The sequence below is a fragment of the Danio aesculapii genome, chromosome 22, assembly GCF_903798145.1.
Source record: "Danio aesculapii chromosome 22, fDanAes4.1, whole genome shotgun sequence".
NCBI lineage: Eukaryota > Metazoa > Chordata > Actinopteri > Cypriniformes > Danionidae > Danio > Danio aesculapii.
The window spans coordinates 30,070,964-30,091,837 of NC_079456.1; positions in this window are offsets into that span (position 1 = coordinate 30,070,964).

A 20,874-nucleotide genomic window follows, 5' to 3' on the forward strand; every position below is an offset into this window, starting at 1 on the left:
GCATTTTTTTTTATCTGGCAACATATGTTACAACCCAGTTGCGCTGTTGATTTCTGCACAGGTAGTAGATACAGTACTTTAATGGCAGTGGTAGCAACGTCAATCGTAGTAGTAAGTAGACAACACCCCCTACCCCCACCCTTAAAGTCGAAGACAAATTTTGCCAGGTTTGTTTCTTACTATTGAAAGATTTGAGCTGCTGTCTGGGCTTTCCATGCTTTTTACACTTCCCTTTCTTTATGTGTTCTATACTTTTTCTCTGTGCCATTTCACTGTATTACATGACTTTTGATTACTTTGGATGTTACCGACATCTGGTGAAAATTTAACCAAATTAGTGGCATGATAATCATAAGCATATCATCATAACATAATCCTGAATCCAGTGTAGGTTCACACCACTAACATTAGCATGTTTTCTAAATTCAGCAACACTTTTCATAAGTAATTCTATTAATCAAGCTTTCTATTTATAGCTCTCCCTGTACATTAAACCACCCTAAGAGAATGTATTTTAACATCTAAAAAAAAATCTCCCACATCAGCACCAACTGGTAAAACAGCACGCTATGCTAACTTTAGCTAACCCAGAGGCTACAATGACTAAAATATTCCTGTTGAAACCATCGCTCACTTTCCTGTCTTCCCAAATCACTCGCATCCTACAGCGAGCGGACGAGTGTGCACTTTGATTTAGTGCACTTGGGAGGGGGGACCAGATATTTGAGGCTACGAGTGCTTGCTTCATCAGTGTTCGGCACAGTGTGAAGGCCTCAGTTTCTCTGATCCAGCACTCTTTGATGCTCCTCCAGCTGGCTCCTGCTCGCCTCCTCTGGTAATTGCAGAAAGGGCCGCTCATCTTTGCCCGTGTCCTTGCTGGGCGTCACTTTAAACAGCTTCACTACAGAGACGCGGGCGGCTCATGCTGGCAGCTTGAGATGGGAACATGGGGGGAGTTAAAAGCGAAGCCGTGATCGGTGGAGTGTGATGTGTCTGCAAGTGAAGGTGGATGACTGGTGTGTGGGGAGAAATGACACTGAAACTATTGTGTATAAAGCATTTTCACAACAGCATACAAGTAACACAAAACTAAAAGTTTATTTATTTCACAACAAGGGACAGTGTACATTAATCAACGTTCCCCAAGAACGTAAATGAATTTTACAAATGAATGTTCAAGAATTTTTTTTTTTTAATATTCCGATGACACAGCAATACTAAGTTTACTTTATGAGAATGATGATATTAGTGTTATCTACCAGTCAGATATCAGCTATTTCGTTGATTGGTGTGATAAAAATAAGTTAAAAATATATACTGCGAAAACAGAAGAGATGGTATCTGACCCAAAGTGTAAAGGTGACCATCATCAAGTGGTTGTACACGACCATCCTATTATTTATTCAGAAACCTGTAAGTACTTGGGCATTTACATTGACAGTTCTATGGCGGCAAATCAATGGCAAAATTAATCGAGCACAGCGGTGATGTTTACGCGAGAGGAGAAGTGAACCGCGAGCAGAATACAGGCCTACACATGAGGAAACTACAGCAGATCATAATCTGTGCACACGATATGCGCTCTCGCAAGCGAGGTCATGCCTACAGAGCGCGTGCGATCAGTTCTCTGCGCTCGCTCGCTGGTTCTTCTCGTGCGATGTTGAAATTTTTTGTCAGTCCTGAGGCTGGACTTGGTTTACTTGTTATCTCTAACGCTATTGGTTACTCGCCCTTTCCGTAGGTTAGCCGGGATTGGATGCAGGTTAAAAGGTCATGCCAATAAAAATAATAATATATATAATTTGCGAGTCATAATCATAAGAAATTTTCTGAGATGCTTTATGAGGATTTAATCTTGAGAAACTGTCAAATAATAATGATTAATCTTCTAAAATAATGACTAACAATACTGTAAAAATGACTATCTGAACCCATTTGATTTGTCCAGTATAGCATTTGTCTGGTTTGTTGAATTTTACCTCTATGCTGATTAACCACAACGGCAGTGCTCATTATGACACTTAGGGATGATCTTTCTAGGAAATAATGTCTTCAGAGGAGCCCGTTACCTCGCGGTGGATCAGTTCAGCGCGTGCGAGCGAGCTGTAGTTTCCTCGTGTGTAGGCCTGTAATCTGCTCGTGGTTCACTTCTCCTTGTGCGTAAACATCACCGCTGCACTTGATCAATTTTTGATTTGCCGCCATCTAATACACACATAGAGTGGGTTTGTTCACATTTACACCAGAGATTCCAGTATTTTTTACAGAGATTACGTCTTTTTGGAGTTAACAATAAGCTCATGATGTTGTTTTATAAAGCTGTTCTTGAAAGCGTTGTTAGATAAGGTATCACAGTGTGGTTTGGCAACCCAGCTGTTTAGTGTAAATCTAAGTTGATGCATCTCTTAAAGACAGGATGGAAAATTGTTGGGCACAATGAATATTTTAATGCTCAAGTTTTATATGAGAATTGTGTCCTCAATCAGGTGGAAAGTATTCTGAACGATCCAACTTATTTCTTGTTTCCACATTATGAACTGCTTCCCTCTGGTTGGAGATATAGTGTCCCAAAGTGTAGGCTGAATTGTTATAAGAAATCCTTTGTACCTGTTTCAGTGGGTTTGTTTAATAAGAGTTTATCTTAATTAGCATTATAAATTTTGTAACTACTGTATTTTTGTATTGTTTTTATTGCTTGTTTTTATGAAATGTTTGCAGCAATATGGGGATGCCCATAACAAATTTCCTAAGGACAATAAAGTTTACTACTTAATACTTTACTACTTTATAAATGTACCCAAATTAGCCCAAAGGCTAGTTTTCATTGTTGGTCCCTTTGCCAGATGTTTCTGTAAAGGCCATACCAATAAAAATACTAATTTAAACTAAAACAATGCTCAAATAAACAACAGAAAACAGCAACAACAATATCAAAAGCCTAGTGTTCACAATGTTGAATATTATGAAGCCATTTCCTAAAATTATACTTAAATGACTTAAAAGATAAACATCCTCTAACAGATTGTGGTATCAAATCCCACTGATGTGATGCTTTAAAAGAAAAACAAGTGGAATAATACAATAAGCTCTAGCTGCACTTGAGTCACTCTATTTTTTACAGAAAAGTAACATGTTGAATTAAATGTATAATATACTGCATTTATTTATTCTCCCTGTGTTTGCATATGTTTCCACAAGCCCAAAGACATGCGCTATAGGTGAATTGGGTGGGCTAAATCATAACCAAGATGGCGCCGACGATGATGGGTGCCTCCGTGTCGTGCTCTGCAGTAGTGTTTGTGTTTTTGTCAACCCAGGCTCATTCTGAAAAAGTAGTCCCGTGGACGTTTCTGGAGTCAGCGAAATATGTCCCGGGAGGTACATATTTTTGCAGTTTTTGTTTTCGCGAATCCACGAGAGGCCACTGTGTGCGATTATTTGCTTCCCAAATGTCTCTTGCGAGTGCCGTTCGCGCCCACGCTGTTCTCGCATAAACCCACCAGAGGCCGCTGTTGAATGACCGTCTGTCCGACTGGCTGAATGATTGACTGGGCGACCGGCCGACACACCCTCCTCCTTCACTGAACCCAACCAATTTTACAGATTGATCCGCCCGCCCGCTTACTTCCCTAAACCCAACCAACAATTTACAAAAGCCGTCCAGAAAAAGAAAAGCCCTCGTCTGATTTTTTACCACATTTTCGGATTTTACCACATTCTCACCCTGTTATGAACTTGTTCACTTTATTTCTTGGATTCTGTTTTTGTCTTACCTGATTTCTGGAACCGCTCTTCTCCGGACTCAAACCCGGTCGTCGTCGTTGTGGCCAGCTCCTCTCCGCGTCTCAAGTCAGCCAACGTACAGGACAAGCTAACCAGACAAACTGGTTGCGGCGGAAAAGCCCTCCACATGAAGGTAAGAGGTCAGCCGGTAAGCGCTAAAAGGAACGGCATCATACTGCCCTGTAGCGTTCGCTTAAAAAATGAAATGCAGCCATACGTACCTCCGGCTACAGAATTTGCATTCTCCAGAAACGTCCACTGGACTATGTTTTCAGAATGAGCCTGGGTTGGTTTTTGTTAGTTTGTCTTGTCTTGAGTCACATTCCTACAATTAGTTCCACCAGAGACGAATTGTTGGACATTCAAGCGCATACACCACCAAATATTTTTCCAAACTTGGACTTATCTGATGTTCTGTTGGATATTGTAGTTAAACTCAAACGTTTTCAAGCACGCAGATGAAGAAAGCGTGCAGGCGCGCTTGTGAAACTCTGACAGCCTGGATTTCGGACCGCATTGCCTAGCATCCATCTGGCAAATCTCCGCTCTCTACCCAACAAAATAGACGAACTCATTCTGCTCTCTCAGACAAACACGGAAACCTGGCTGAACAACACCATACCGGACAACGTGCTTCACCTACCGGGCTATTAGCTGTTCCGAGCATATCGTGATGTAGAATCAACGCGGAAATCGCACGGTGGCGGGACGTGATTTTACATCAATAAAAGGTGGTGTACAGATGTAATAGTTTTAAAGAAGATGTGCTGTCCAGATCTCGAAGCACTGTTTATTAATTGTAAGCCTTTCTATTCCCCGCGCGAGTTCTGCGAGTTCATCCTCGTCAGTGTTTACATTCCTCCGCACGCGAGCCTGGTGATACAGAAACTAGCTGATCAGATCATGGTGATAGAGCAACAACACCCTGACTCTGTTTAATCATTCTCTGGAATTTTAACCAAGCAAAACTATCCCGTGAACTGCCAAAATATAGACAGCATGTTACATGTCCCAAAAGAGACAGTAACATATTGGATTACTGCTATACCACAATAAAGGATGCATACCGCTCCATCCAACGAGCAGCTTTGGGACACTCTGACCATTGTTTGATTCATCTCATTCCAACCTACAGGCAGAAACTGAAAACAGCCAAACCTGTATTAAGATCTGTGAAAAGATGGACTAATGAAACAGAGTGGGATCTACAAGCCTGTTTCGACTTCACTGACTGGAGTGTTTTTGAAGCTGCTACAAACGATCTGGATGAGCTCGTAGAGACTGTAATTTCTTATATCAGTTTCTGTGAAGACGTGTGCATTCCTACCAGGACTCAATTTATATACAACAATGACAAACCATGGTTCACTGTAAAACTCAGACAGCTACGTCAGGCCAAGGAGGTTGCTTACAGGAATGGCGAGATGGCCTTGTATAAGCAGGCCAAATACACACTAGAAAAGGAGATCAGAGTCGCAAAAAGGAACTATTCTGAGAAACTAAGGAGTCAGTTCTCTTCCAGCGACTCAGCATCCGTGTGGAAAAGTTTGAAAGACATCACAAACTACAAGACACCATCCCCCAGCACTGTAGACAATGAGCGACATGCAAATGAATCAGAAGTTTCATTTCAAAAGTAAAACAAGCGCAAAAAACAAGTGCACTTCCGCATTAAAGAATTAGGTCAATAGATTTAGTTTTTCAAAACTAGCTTAATACTCTTGTTTCTGTCCAGTCTGGTAAGACTTACTTTCCGCTGCGTAACACAAAAGGATTATTGAAAAATGTTCAGAATGCTCTTTTCCATATTCCATATTTCCATAATCAATTTACAGCTGATTTTGCCACACAAAAATAATAATAACACTAATTTGTTAGACAGAGATTAATCTTAAACCTAGACTAAACGAATGGCAATCCTCCACCTGTTTTAGCAAACAGATCTATCGCTTCATAATACATAAATAAATATAAAAATACATTCATTAATTCATCTTTTGATCCCTTATTCATAAGGAGTCTCCACAGCAGAATGAACCGCCAACTGTTCCGGCATATGTTTTACACAGTGGATGAACTGCCAGCCGCAACCCAGTACTAGGAAACATCCATATACACTCAATCACACAGACACAGACACTCATACAATAAGGCCAATTTAGTTTATTTAATTCACCTATAGTGCATGTGTTTGGACTGTGGGGGAAACCGGAGCACCCGGATGAAACCCACACCAACAATGGGAGAACATGCAAACTCCACACAGAAATGCCAACTTACCCAGCCAGGACTTGAACCATTGAACAGTGCTGTGAGGCAACAGTGCTAACCACTGAACCACCATGTCATCTAATATAAAAATGCATAACAATAAAATTACAATATAGAACTCCACATGCAGCAGTTTCAGTCCATTCTTTCTCCAAGCCTTCATAAAATCAACAAACAAACAAGTCATATCTCAAACAAACCATGCAGAACATCTAATGTTTCATAATATCGCATCCTGTTTATTTGAATCTTTTTGTGCTTTAAATGTTCGGAAGTGTCTCGTCAGAAGCCGACCCCTGCGGAGAACTAAATCAAGCTGACAAAAACCACTGTCAAACAGCATATGAATGATATGGTTTAGCAGATTAAACACATTGATCGGAGTTAATCTTCTGTGAGCCATACACAGCCCAACAATCTGTCATCAATCTCTCCCCTGCAGTGCCAGATCAACATCACCGCTGACAAGACTTCAACCAGCAGGAAGATCAGTGGTAAGACTAGTGAATAATACAATATAATTAAGCAGTTCAGACAGATACTGGTTTCAAATGCATTTCAGAGGATACTGAAATGTAATGATTACTTTTATTAAAAATATTAGTGATATTTGCTTTTGGAGTGTAGTAATTATTGTTGATAAGTTTTCTTTGTTTTCAGAAAAAAATCTATAAACAATATTAAGAAATATCTGTGTTGTATAACTTTTTTGAATCAATCAATTTCCACCAAAAATTTTCTTGGATTTCTTTCTTTTTGTGTTTTTTTTTTCTGAAACCTAAATCAGAAAAGTATGGAAAATGCTAATAAAAAAGAAAGTTGTGATTTCCAAATTTACTTTGGCTTGTATTTCATTGCAGACAACATGAACACAAAATATTTATTGTGTTTTGTTTGGTCAACTTCATTTCATTTGTAAATATACATCCTTTCCTGTCATTCAGACCTACAACACATTCCAAAAAAGTTTGGGCAGGAGCAGTTTAGAGCTAGTAATTAGCTAAATTACTTAAATAATGATCTAAGTAAGGTCTAGTCCTTTAAGAGCAAAGATGGGCTGAGGATCACCAGTTTGGCAACAAATACGTGAGAAAATGATTGAAATGTTTAAAAACAATGTTCCTCAAAGAAATATCAGAAGACATTTGGATATTTCAACTTCAACAGTGCATAACATAATAAATAGATTCAAAGAATCTGGAGGAATTTCAGGTTGTAAAGAAAAAGGGCGCAAGCCTAAGGTGAGCAACTGTAATCTCCGATCCCTTAGGCAGCACTGCATAAAGAATCTTCATACATTTATAAGCAATATCACCATATGGGCTCAAGACTACTTTGACAAACCTTTGTCAAGTACCACAATACGTAGTTACATCCACAAATGCCAGTATAAACTGTACTGTGCCAAAAGGAAGCCATATGTTAACAATGTCCAGAAGCCCTGTTGACTTTGCTGGGCTCGGAAGCATCTGGGATGGCCCATCACACAATGGAAACGTGTACTGTGGTCAGATGAATCAGTATTTCAGGTTTTTTTTTTTTCAGAGAAACAGGCGCTGTGTGCTCTGGATCAAAGCAGAAAAAGATATTTTAGATTGTTACTAGCAACAAATCCTAAAGCCAAGATCTGGTATGGTATAGGGTAGTGGCAGTGCCCTTGGCAATGGTAACTTGCACTTATGTGATGGCACCAATAATACTGAAAAGTACATATAGATTAGGGAGCACAGTATGCTGCCATCTTTTCCAGGGGCGCCCATGCATATTTCAACAAGACAATGCAAAACCGCATTCTGCACACATTACAAAGTCCTGGCTGCGAACGAAGAGGATACAGGTACTTGACTGGCCTGTCTGCAGTCCCGACCTGTCCCCAATAGAGAATGTGGGCGCATTTTAAAGTGCAAAATGTATATATATATATATATATATATATATATATATATATATATATATATATATATATATATATATATATATATATATACACATTTTTTTTTTCACATCCATTTTTTATTTTATTAAGCAAGCATACATTCCTCATAATCAAGTAAATATTCATGTTACCAATTATATTTAAAAAATAAGAAAAAATTCTCCTTTTTCAAAAAATAATTATGAGATATTAAAATGATCATTTTAATCATATCAAATGGTTACTTATCTTTTAAACACTTTTAGACCTTCATTTTTCTCTCAGTATGGTTGCACCACCTTGACATTTTTGAAAGCTGAATATCACACAAAAAGTGTCAGTAATTAAAAACAAGCTCATCATTCAAGAACAACGTTCAAGTTCATGTCTGCATGAGCTTTAGTTTTAATGTATGAATAATGTATGAGTGAATAACTTATTAGACAAAATTAGACAAAAAAGAGCCACACATCGCTGACCCATAAAGGAAATAAATGTCTAAAAAATTTAATACTGCATCCTGATCTCAAATTAATCAACTGTAATTATCAGTAATTGACAAGGTTTTTAAAACAAACAATCAACAACACAACACACACATGCACAAAAAGCACAAATTTTAATGGGAAGCCACAAAACGCTAGCAAGGACCCTCCTGTGTTACTTCCTGCTTTTGATGGGGCTCATAATTATTGAGAAGAGTCTTGTTTTCGTGCTAGAAAAAAAACCCTGGAGATGAAACTGTAGGCTGAGGAAATTCTAATTAACCTCTCAGACAACAACACATAAACAGACACATGAAAAAGGCTGTTTATGAGCTGCACAAGTGTTTCTCTGTCATTAAATCAAAGCGACTTCAACCACATACAATTCCCTTCAGAGTCGCTGTGATGAGAAGACAAGGCTGAAAGGACTTTTTTTTTATTTTGTATGTGGATAAACACTCACAAAGAGCACATAGAAACTATCATGACCTTCATGACATGGACAAAGGGGTGCTTTTGTTAATTATAGATCTGTTTAGTCCTGGTGCTGATATAGTTCAAAACTTTTGTCTTTGATATACAGTATGAAGGTCATGTTACACTTTTTGATATGCCTTTGTCATTTATATTCATAAAATTACATCAATGGCAGAGAAGCATTGGGTCATGAATGTTAGGACATTTTTTTCATAAATGGCAACCCATGTGAAAAAATACAATAGTAATTTATAGTTTTTTGAACCATATCATAGTAAAGTATATTTTACTATAATATAGTATATTTACAGCACTTTGTTAATAAATGCTACAGAATACTGTTGTATTAACTGGCGAACTGATAAACTGTAATAATTACTTTAATATACTTCAGTTTTTACTACAATCTGCTTTGGTGTATTGTAGTATAATAGATATAGAGTTTTAGAAAACTTAGAATTGGGTCATTCGTTTATATTACTATAGTTTTGTGTTACCATAGAATTCTAGAATTACCTCAAGAATTACCACAACAGATTATGCAATTTCTCGGAAATTATAGGAAAACATTGCATTGTAAATACCATGAAAGTTTGTCAAAACTTAGGAAAGTACAATGCAATACTTTTTCCACAACAGTTCTGTCTGGTTCTTGAATCTGATTGGCTGTTAGCCATGCGTTATTTTGCAAATAACAGCACTCGTCCAGCCTTAACTCCTCACCCTTCACCCTTGTGTATTACTCCGCCCACAACAAGCAGAGGACACCCTACAGTTTGACAAATAGTGCTGCTGTTGGACAACATATTGTACTTTTGAGGGTTTTTTTAGTCGAGAATGTAGTTGTTTATTATAGATGATAGTGCATATTTTAAATACTCATAATTTCTGAGAGACAGTGCGTCGGCAGCTATTAGCCTGTCATTGAGCTGAGCAAGGATGGATGACGTTGTTCAACCACAAGTGGGCAAAAAAGACCACATAATAAGCCCTAAGAAGATAAAAACAGCATAATTTTTAACTACAGCTGATCAAATCATTATTAAACAGGTAAGTTACATTCTAGGTCAAACTCTCTTGTATGTTGTAGTGCTGTATTTATACCATATAGTTGTAGTGTATTGAGTGTGAGATGGGACTCATATCGGGAATGTGTGTATTTTGTGTTGACCACTCTTTGTATAACCCTGAGTTACTTTGTAAATGACAGTGGTGTTGTGTCGGATATGATGGAAAATCTTGTAAATGACAGTGAAGTGTTGTGTCGGAAATGATGGAAATATTATAAATGACAGTGAAGTGTTGTGTCGGAAATGATGGAAAATTTTGTAAATGACAGTGAAGTGTTGTGTCAGAAATGATGGAAAATCTTGTAAATGACAGTGAAGTGTTGTGTCGGAAATGATGGAAAATCTTGTAAATGACAGTGAAGTGTTGTGACGTAAATCATGGAAATTCTTGTAAATTATAGTGAAGCATTGTGTCGTAAATCTTGTAAAAAAATTTTAAATGAAAAACATTGTGTCATAAGTGAGTGTGCAGTGAAGTGTTGTCTTGAAACTGATGGAAAATCTTGTAAATGACAGTGAAGCGTTATGTCGGAAATTATGGAAAATTTGTAAAAGACACTGAAGTGTTGTGTTGTAAATTATGGAAAATCTTCAAAATGACAGTGAATCGTTGTAGTGAATGATGGAAAATTTTGTAAATGACAGTGAAGCTTTGTGTAGGATATGATGGACAGTTTTGTAAAAGACAGTCAAACCTTATGTCGAAAATTATGAAAAATCTTGTAAATGACATTGAAAGCGTGTCATAAATGAGGGGAAATATTGTAAATTACACTAAAGCGTTGTGTCAGAAATAATGTAAAGTTTTGTAAATGGCATTGAAACTTTGTGTCGGAAAAAATGGAAAATCTTGCAAATGACAAAAGTGTTGTGTCGTATACAGAATTTTAAAAATTGTGTAGTAAATGACAGAAAAAAATTGTCAATGGAGGAAAATTGACGTCATTAATTATGAAAAATCACATCAATACAGAAGCATTGTGTTGTAAATGAATTAAAATTTTGTCAGTGATGGGAAAAAAAGTTTAAATAAAATAAAGAATAATTAAATAAATAAATAAATAAATAAATAAATAAATAAATAAATAAATGTATTTCTATGAGGTCATGTACACTCTAAGAAATGCTGGGTTATTTAAACCCAAATAGGGTAAAATATGGACTAACCTAAGCATTGGGTTTAATTTGGTTCTATTCATTTAATAAAAAAAAAATTATCCAGTAGTTGGCTTCGTCCATATTATGTCTCAGAATTGTACTAAAATAACCCAGAATGTTTTAGAGTCTTTACTTAGCATAATTATTGTTAAGAAAAAATAGACAGCCTCACTCATAATTAATAATCTTTATCAAACACAAAAAAAGTGAGAGAGCAACATACAACGATGAAATGGCATATTCAAACTCCTGTGGCCAGTGAGCGGGAACAAATGTGTCCGGTTGAGGCTTTTCTAAATACCATGTGTATTCCAGTCATCTGCCCTTTGTATGGATCTGTGTTGGTTTAAGAGCTTTTTCCTGACCTCAGCTATGAACCCCATCACAGCACAGACAGTGCTGGCTATACTAGAGATTCATAAATTAATCATAGCATTTACATAGAGATATAACAGCAAAGTGAAGCGCTGAAGAGGTCAATCCGGCTATACTGCAGCCCAGACTTATGATTATCTACATAACGTCTGATGCATTTACTAAAATATTCAATACAAGCGCTTACAGACAATGTGTAATAATAGACCAGTGTGCAATAAAATGGTAGATTATTTTGAAGAAATGGCAAAGACGCTAAAAAAAGCTCCAACATAGAAATTCAGACTATTCTGATTTTCTAGAAATAATATTGGAGTAGAGATTTGACCAATTATAAATGGGGGGTGAATATGGAGCCATTTTAAATAGACCAATATTGGACCAGTATATTGATATTTGTGTGAGGGAAGTCAGGAAAGCCAGTGATCATTTGATGAACTGGAAATGTCAAATCTAGAAGGATTAATTTCATACAAATCAAGTAAGCAATCTGCCCGGAGCAAGTTCTTGTATTAAATCACTTGATGCCAATTGATTTAATTTGCATGTTGACATTAACCTATTCTCATCATTTGATTATATTTCATTTGAACAATTTCAGTGGTTTTCATTTCCGTTCGGGGCCGGGGTTTCAATATTTCAAGTATTACAATCCTATGGTCACCACTGAGTAATGGACCGCCATCTTAAATGTAAAAAGGCATGTAAATAGCAAACTTAACTTTTTAAAAGGTCACAAAACACCAAAACACATTTTTTGAGATGTTGACAGTCATATATGCGTCCCATGCTGTTAAAAACACTTATTTACACATTTATTTCACAAAAAAACTTTAAATATGTTGTTTTTGTATTATTTTGAGAAAATTCATTCTTCTGATTTGAAACGAATTTTTGACACTATGTCACGGCGATTAGATCCTTGCGTGCAATCCAGTGTGGAAAGTGGATGTCTCTACCTGCGAGTACATTGTGATGTCTCTGAGCGTGGAGCATTAATTCATGAGAAAGACTTGGCTTAAACCAATCAGTGCGCTCTATTGTGAATGAGGTGCAACTTCATTATTATGCATGATAGCTTTGAAGAAAGTTTTTACCTGTTACAGTGTTCAGATGGCAGAGAGATGCAACATTGTGTTGCCAAAACAAGTGGAAGAACAAGAACTTGGAGACATGGGTCGTCAGTGTTTTGTTTATAAATGTGCTGCGATGAAAGTTTTGTTTTCTTTTTCCGCTATGAGAGCGCAGCTGGAGCAGTGCATGTGACAAAAATATGTTTGTAAAGAGTATCTTTTACCCGAGAGCTTTTTTTCGCTTCTGGAAATGGTGAAAACCAGATTTGCTGCTTGTCTCCTTTTAAAAATGACACGGCTCCAGTTGGTGTTGATTGTCCTGTCTCTACAGATTTGGTAAGTGCGTGTGATCGGTGTTCTTTGTTCGTTTATTCAGATGGCAAAGCTAGTTAGTATCGTCAGCAGTTCTCTTTCAGTTTTTAAAGACGTACCTTAGTTAAAATGATTTAGATACTAAGTTTACAGTACGTTAATATCACTGCAATATTATAGTACGATATTATAGACTGAAAGATCCACTGTAAATGCTGCCCTCCAAACGTAAACATGTAAACACCTTAATCAAACCGTCGTGTAGGATTTTCGCTGCATTTTGTGACAGGATAGTCTATACACACACAGTTTCTGACGCTACCTACTGAGTGCATCTGAGTTACTGAGGAATGGAGAGGGTTTTTTTTTTCTCCTATTCGCCATGTGGTATCAAACATTATATTAAAATTACACTCTTCCAGAAGTTCTACACATACAATATCTCGTTTGTCACGGGGGGCATGCATGAAATGTTCTTGAACAAAAGTGAAAGTGCCAAACTGCAGTTAAAGTCGAAAAAATAATAATTTGGCAAATAATTTGATTATTGTTGTCCATGTAAACACAGTCACTGTCTTTCTCCCCTGCGTCTGTGTTTGTTTTGAAAATCAGTGCGTGCTCAAACGGAATAATCTTAAAAGTATTAAATTAAATTATAGTTTATTTACGCATTATAGTAGGTATTAATCTATTTACATGTTTATTGATCTTTAATTGTAATAAAACGTATATTTTTTTATCAAAATTATTTTTTTGTCTATTTGAATCTATTTTCAATTGATTTATTTTAATTCTATTTTTGAATCATTTATTTACTTAAATCCATATAGTTTTTTTTTTTTTTTTTTTTTTTTGTGGTATTTGTTGATATTATTCTTATTACATTATTTTAATCCAGTTTTACAGAGCTCTTAACTGTAGCCTGTTTTGCCCATGAAACAACAGGACTGTGCCTAATAATAACAGGGAAATTACTTTAAATCGCTTTAGCACGTCAGAGGTGAAGGGCAGGAAAACTAAATCAAGTCCATTAACGTCAAAAACTGAAGTGAATATTTTTTCTCTCTCTCTTCAATTCGCAGCATGCAGTTTTTAACTGATACTCGGATGTAATTTGGCTGTTTATAGGCATGTGAATGTTTCTGCTTGCTTACTAAATATATAAAGCGGACGTTGTTGTCATTTTGAATATCACCATTTAATACGAGTGAAAGTTATCTTGTTATCAAAGGCGCAGGAACGTGAGCAGGATTCAAAGTTTTCGGCGATTCCCTCTGGCAAACATCTGACAGAACCAGACGTTTCATTTCAAAATTTAAATATATTCAAACTCTTATTCGCCATGAAGATCACCAGAAACTTCAGTAAAAGATGAGTTTTTTTTTTTTAACTACCTTATCTTTGTCAAAGGGAGAAGATGCCAACATCAGACATTTGAACATATTAACTGTGACAAAATAATCACTAATTAATATAAATATTACAAAGGCTGTTTTTACAAATAGGCCACCAAACAAATCACACAAATGCTGTAGAGGCTCTTTGTAGTCTACATCCTCTTTCAGCTTCTGTCAAAGGTATTTGACAGAGACTCAAGAAAAACAGACATAAAATCCATTGAGGCATTAAATAGGAGCAAACAAGGATAACGAGAAGAGATCGACATAAAACGTGTCTCAATCGAGAACACTACTTTTAATATGTGCGCAGCGCCACCCTGTGGTCAACAACACCTAATGCAACTGGAATTGCCACTTGACAACATTGACACAACACAGGGGGATAATAGGTACATATGACGTTCTGTTCGACTGAGAAGAAAAATAAATGTTGACCACACGCAAACATTTGCATATTCTGTTTTGATTTTACAGTCATATTTACAAACCACTCAGTTTGATTTAAAATCTCTTAACTATGTACACATCATAAAGACAAAAGTGCAAAGATTTAAATTTCAGTCAGACTTTGACTTTTTAGTGTTAAAGTAAAAAAGTTATATATAATAATTTATGCAATGTAATTTAATGTTTATCATTTGCATAAGTGTCATTTGAAATTTTCATAGAAAATAAGCATTTTTCTCAGACCCCTATGTTTATGTTGAGTTATTTCATTTTAAAGACCATGAAAAGACTGCATTCTTTGCCATGAAAGTGAAATTATTGAACCTACACAGAGGAGCATGATAAATATTCTCAGTTTTGAAGGAAATTTCAAATGGCGTTTAGAGGTTTTTGCATCTGAAGACATTTATAAGCTATACAGTGTACAGGCCTTTTTTAAATCATTGTGATGACTTTCTCAAGCAATGTTAGAAGAACAGTATAACTTCAAAATATTTAATAATTATTTTAAAAATAATTAAGAAAACTGGATGCTTTAAAGTTATTTAAATGTTGTTAATAAAACTTACATTGAAGACCTTTAGGGGTCATCGAATAGCCCCTGAATCAGTGGTCTCAAACTCAAATTGCTGAGAAGTTACTGACAAGTGACAACTCATAAGAGGGCCATTTTAACATTCAAGCACAAGAAGAAAGTGCAAAATTGATGCATCTTAGGATAACAGACATAACGTTTATATTTCAAGCATTAAATATAGTTGTAATGCAAATCAGCATGTTTAATTGCATCACAAAGCTGCTGAAATATATGTGTGGCTGTTGTGTATATGGCCAAGCATTAGACACAAACCCAGTCACTCTTTCACAGAGTATTTGCAGTAAAAAAAACTTTATCAATTTGTTACTTGTTGTACATATTGAATGGGTAGTTTAAATTTCTATGAAAGTGCTACAAATAATAAGCATAATAATAATTAATTTTCTTCCCTTTTAACAAATAGCATACTCCAAAATACGAACACCAGAAAGCAGTTTGGGTAACGTTTGTGACTTTACTGCCAATTGTTTTTTTTCGAAATTCTCCTTTTATATCCTTTTAGTCACATTTACTTGATCATGTTCAATTCAACCAGTTTGACATTAAAAAGCCCCTATTTTGCATTAAATAAGGTCATATTTTGGTTTTAGGGGTCTCCAACAACATACTGATATGCATGCAAGGTCAAAAAAAAAACCTTCATTGTCTTATAATATGCATTTATTTTTAACTAATTATCCCAGCGACTCCCATATGAATCGTTCAGCGATTCATTTGTTCCCAAACTCCTCCCTAGTGTGAAGCTAAACTGCGCTGATTGGCCCAATGACCCAGTCTATTGCGATTGGTCGACTGCGTTCAGCACGAGACAGAGAGAAATGCCCACAATGGCTACAGTATGAAATAGCAGAAAGTATGTGAGAACCCAATGCAGGAATGCAATAAAGCAATGCTACTCTACTCTTAAACGTAACCCCAAGTAATAACAACGACAAAAGTTGAACTATTTTGAAAATTAACCATGCGCATGTGCAAACACAGCACTAGGTTGGCTATACTGTGGTATTGTTGTGAAAAATAACTTTAACCCTTTATTCCCAGCAGCCGAATGTCCATCTGTCAGTGATCGTCATATCTGCATCATGATTAGTCCCATGATCCCCGGTGCCTCAGCTATCTGAAGTGAAAGCACATTTTACCAGAACTGGAAGTACATATTTGGTGATGAACCGTGTCGATTTGTTACACCACGTGCATGACATGTAAGCCAAGTGTTGTTACAGCAAAATACAAGTGGTATAAAACCAAAAATAATCAAATGACCCTTAAATATACACAAAAATAGAGCTTTAGTGAAAATAGAGTACTTAAGTACATTTATTTCCAAGGTTTCGACATTTAAATCAGCCACAAAAATAAACTGCTTGTGTGTTACTCTCAACAAGAGAAATCAAAAGTAAACCTAAATTGTATATATAGTGCAGTACCTTAAATGTCCTGTGGTCAAAATGGGCACAAATGGCCCATGGGCCGCCAGTTTGAAGCCCCTGTGTTAAAAATGTTCAGAAACTTGCTAGTGTGCTACCAACACATGCTAGTATTTTGTCAACACATTGGTAACATTTTAAATTATTTCAAGCACGTTTTAACATGTAACTTGCATGTTTTCTGAACTCTGTTATGTACAAGACATTTGATACTGTACATCCAGACAGGCTTTTCAACAGCCCAATGCAAAGCAAGCCAGTTGTATAAGACTGAAGGGCTTTATGTTACAATAACAACTAGCTGAATATTAATTATGTCAATTATTATACAAAATTTTGACAAATAACTAGGCAAGGCAAGGCAAGTTTATTTATATAGCACATTTCATACACAGTGGCAATTTTAAGTGCTTTACATAAACAATAATAAAAAAGACAAGTATAAGAAAAAAACAAATAATAAAAATGATTAAAAACAGATTAAAATGTGTTAAAACAGATTATAAAAAAATGAAAAAGAAAAGAAAGACATAATAGTGTGATCTGTCGGACGTAGCACAGTGCTCATTCAGTAAAGGCACAGCTAAACAGATGTGTTTTCAGTCTTGATTTGAATGTGCCTAATGTTGGAGCACATCTGATCATTTCTGGAAGCTGAATCCAGCAGCGAGGGGCGTAGTAGCTGAAAGCCGATTCACCCTGCTTTGACTGAACTGTTGGAATTTCTAATTTATTTGGTCCTAAAGATCTGAGTGATCTATTAGGTTTGTATTCAGTGAGCAAATCTGTAATGTATTGAGGTCCTAGGCCATTTGGTGATTTATAGACGAGTAATAATACTTTAAAATTTATTCTGAATGTAACTGGGAGCCAGTGTAAAGACCTGAGGACAGGTGTAATGTGCTCTGATTTTCTGGTTCTGGTCAGAATCCTGGCCGCAGCGTTCTGGATGAGCTGCAACTGTCTGTCTGTCTTTTTGGGAAGGTCCGTGAAGAAGCCGTTACAGTAATCCACCCTACTGCTCATAAAAGCATGAACAAGTTTCTCTAAGTCTTCACTGGAAACAAAGCATCTGATTCTTGCAATGTTTTTGAAATGATAGTATGCTGATTTACTGACTGCTTTGACATGACTATTGAAACTCAGATCTGACTTCAGAGTCACACCAAGAGTCTTGACCTTATTTTTTGTTATTTGACCTTTAGAGCCAAGGTACGCATTCACCTTGAGAACCTCATCTCTATTCCCAAACGCAATGACTTCAGTTTTCTCTTTGTTTAATTGAAGAAAGTTTTGGCACATCCAATTGTTAATTTCATCAATGCACTGGCAGAGGGTATCAATGGGGCTGTAGTCATTAGGCAGTAAGGTTAAGTAGATCTGAGTGTCATCAGCATAGCTGTGGTAGGAGATTTGGTTCTTTCTCATTATTTGGCTCAGAGGGATCATAAAGGTTGAACAGGAAAGGTGCCAGAATCGACCCTTGTGGGACTCCACATGTCATGGGTGTCCACCTCAACCTATGGTCACCTATTCTGACATGGTAACCTCTCCCTTCAAGGTAAGATCTGAACCATTTGAGGACCGTGCCAGACAGCCCAACCCAGTTTTCCAGCCTATCCAGAAGTATGCTGTGATTGACAGTGTCAAATCGAGGTCCTTTGCCGACCATTCCTCTCTCTCTGCTCCCAAAACTTTCCTGTCTGCAACCTCTACTGTCCTTTCCAAATAAAGGTGAAAAACTGAAAAAAAAAAAAAATTTTTTTTTTAAACTAGCTGGACGCAAGCCACACTAACCTGCTTTTATTTTATTTATTAATCAGTAACAAGATGGCGCCAAACAGTCTTGAACAGGGGTGTCCAAACTCGGTCCTAGAGGGCCGGTGTCCTGCAGATTTTAGCACCAGCCCTCCAGGACCGAGTTTGGACACCACTGTTCTAGACTGTTTGGCGCCATCTTGTTACCGATTTGTGTAATAATGAGATTTAATGTTTACTTTGTGAAAAATAAATGAAATGGACATTTCTTTACTCCTGGATGGTTCCAAATCAATGTTCATAGATTGTTGTGTTGCAAATAATAAAGAACGTTAATAAAACATTCTCACAATTGTTTAAGCTGGGTCCCCAGCGAACCACAGCTGATTTGAGGAAAAGCCCAGCATACAGGAGAATGGATGTACAAACATACAGCTGACAAACAGGCCATGAAATCCATCTGCTGCTCAATCAAAGCGCTTGTTTTCTGATCATATCAACTGCAAGTAATGCGAAGGATTGCTGGGTTTTGTAATCGAGATGAATGCATAGACCCACACACAGATGACTTTGGTGATTCATTATACTGTAAAGCATGCTATGCAAATTAATTGGAAAGTGATTTGATCTAGCCGTAGAAGATTCTTGGCTCATTTTTGTGTCCCTTCCTAGAATCTGATAGCACAAACTTAAAAAGTACAAACAGACATCAAATTATTCTATTCTAAATAAATAAAAGAAGAAAAAAAAACAATTATAAATGTAACTAGAAAACAATGTAAAGCCCCCAGATTAATAAAGGGCTTCAAACTCAGTTCCTGGAGGGTCACAGCTCCGCACAGTTTAGTTCCAACCCTAATTAAACACTGCTGATCTAACTAATTAAGTCTTTCAGTCTTGTTTGAAACCTACAGGTAAGTGTGTTGAAGCAGGGCTGGAACTAAACTGTGCAGGGCTGCGGACCTCCATGAATTGAGTTTGACATCCCTGTCTTAGTCCCTTTATTAATCTGGGGTCACTACAACGGAATGAACCACCAACTTATCCAGCATATGTTTTACACAGCGGATGTCCTTCCAGCTGCAACCCATGGATTCCCCCTAGGAAACATCCATACACTCACACTCATACACTTTGGACAATTTAGATTACCTAATTCACCTATACCACATATCTTTGGACCTGTGAGGGAAACCCACGCAAACACGGGGAGAACATGCAAACTCCACACAGAAATGGCAACTGACACAGCCAGGGCTCGAACTTTAACAATGTAAAAATACAACTGAAGTCATATGCTAAGATCATTTAAGAAATCTTTTGCGTAAATATATTAATTTCAGAACAGCATGGTGGCTCAGTGGTTAGTACTGTGGGCTCACAACAAGAAGGTCACTGGTTGAAGTCCAGGCTGGGTCAGTTGGCGTTTCTGTGTGGAGTTTGCATGTTCTCCTCGTGTTCGCATGGGTTTCCTCCGGGTGCTCTGGTTTCCCCCACAGTCCAAACACATGCGCTAAAGGGGAATTGATGAACTAAATTGGTTGTAGTGCATCAGTGTGTGTGTGAATGAGTGTGTATTGGTGTTTCCCAGTACTGGGTTGTGGCTGGAAGGGCGTCCACTGCGTAAAACATATGCCGGAACAGTTGGCAGTTTATTCCGCTGTGGCGACCCCTGAAATAGAGGCTTAGCTGAAGGAAAATTAATGAATGAATATTAATCTCATCAGAATGAAATTCTATAGATTCTATAAAACACAAAAATATGTTTTATAGAATTATCTGTTGTGTATTGTCTTAGACCTGACTTATGAAATAGGGTCATATTTAGGTTTTAAGGGTCTCCAACAACAGTCTAATATGCATGCAAGGTCAAAAAACACTTTCATGGTCTTATAATCTAAATTTATTTTTACCTAATTATCCCAGCGACTCTCATATGATTTGTTCAGCTATTCATTTGTACCCAAACCCGTCCTCAGCGCGAAGCTAATCTGCGCTGATTGTACCGATGACAGCCTGTTGTGATTGGTCGAAACTGACAGCCTTCAGTGCGAGACAGAGAGAAATGCCCAGCAGCTAATCAACAATATAAAAGTAGTCACTGTGCATACATGCTTCATAGTGTAAGGTGTGGATTTTGGCTACCAGTGGGTGAATGTAAATACAGACGATGGACTTTAAAAAACAGACGACAAACTATTTTATTGAGCAAAAACTCCAAGAACTGGCGAGAAGCCCGTCACCTGCTCTTTTCACACAGACACACACACACACACAAACACCTCCTTCTCCTCCTTAGAAGACACAACACCAATAGAGAGGGAG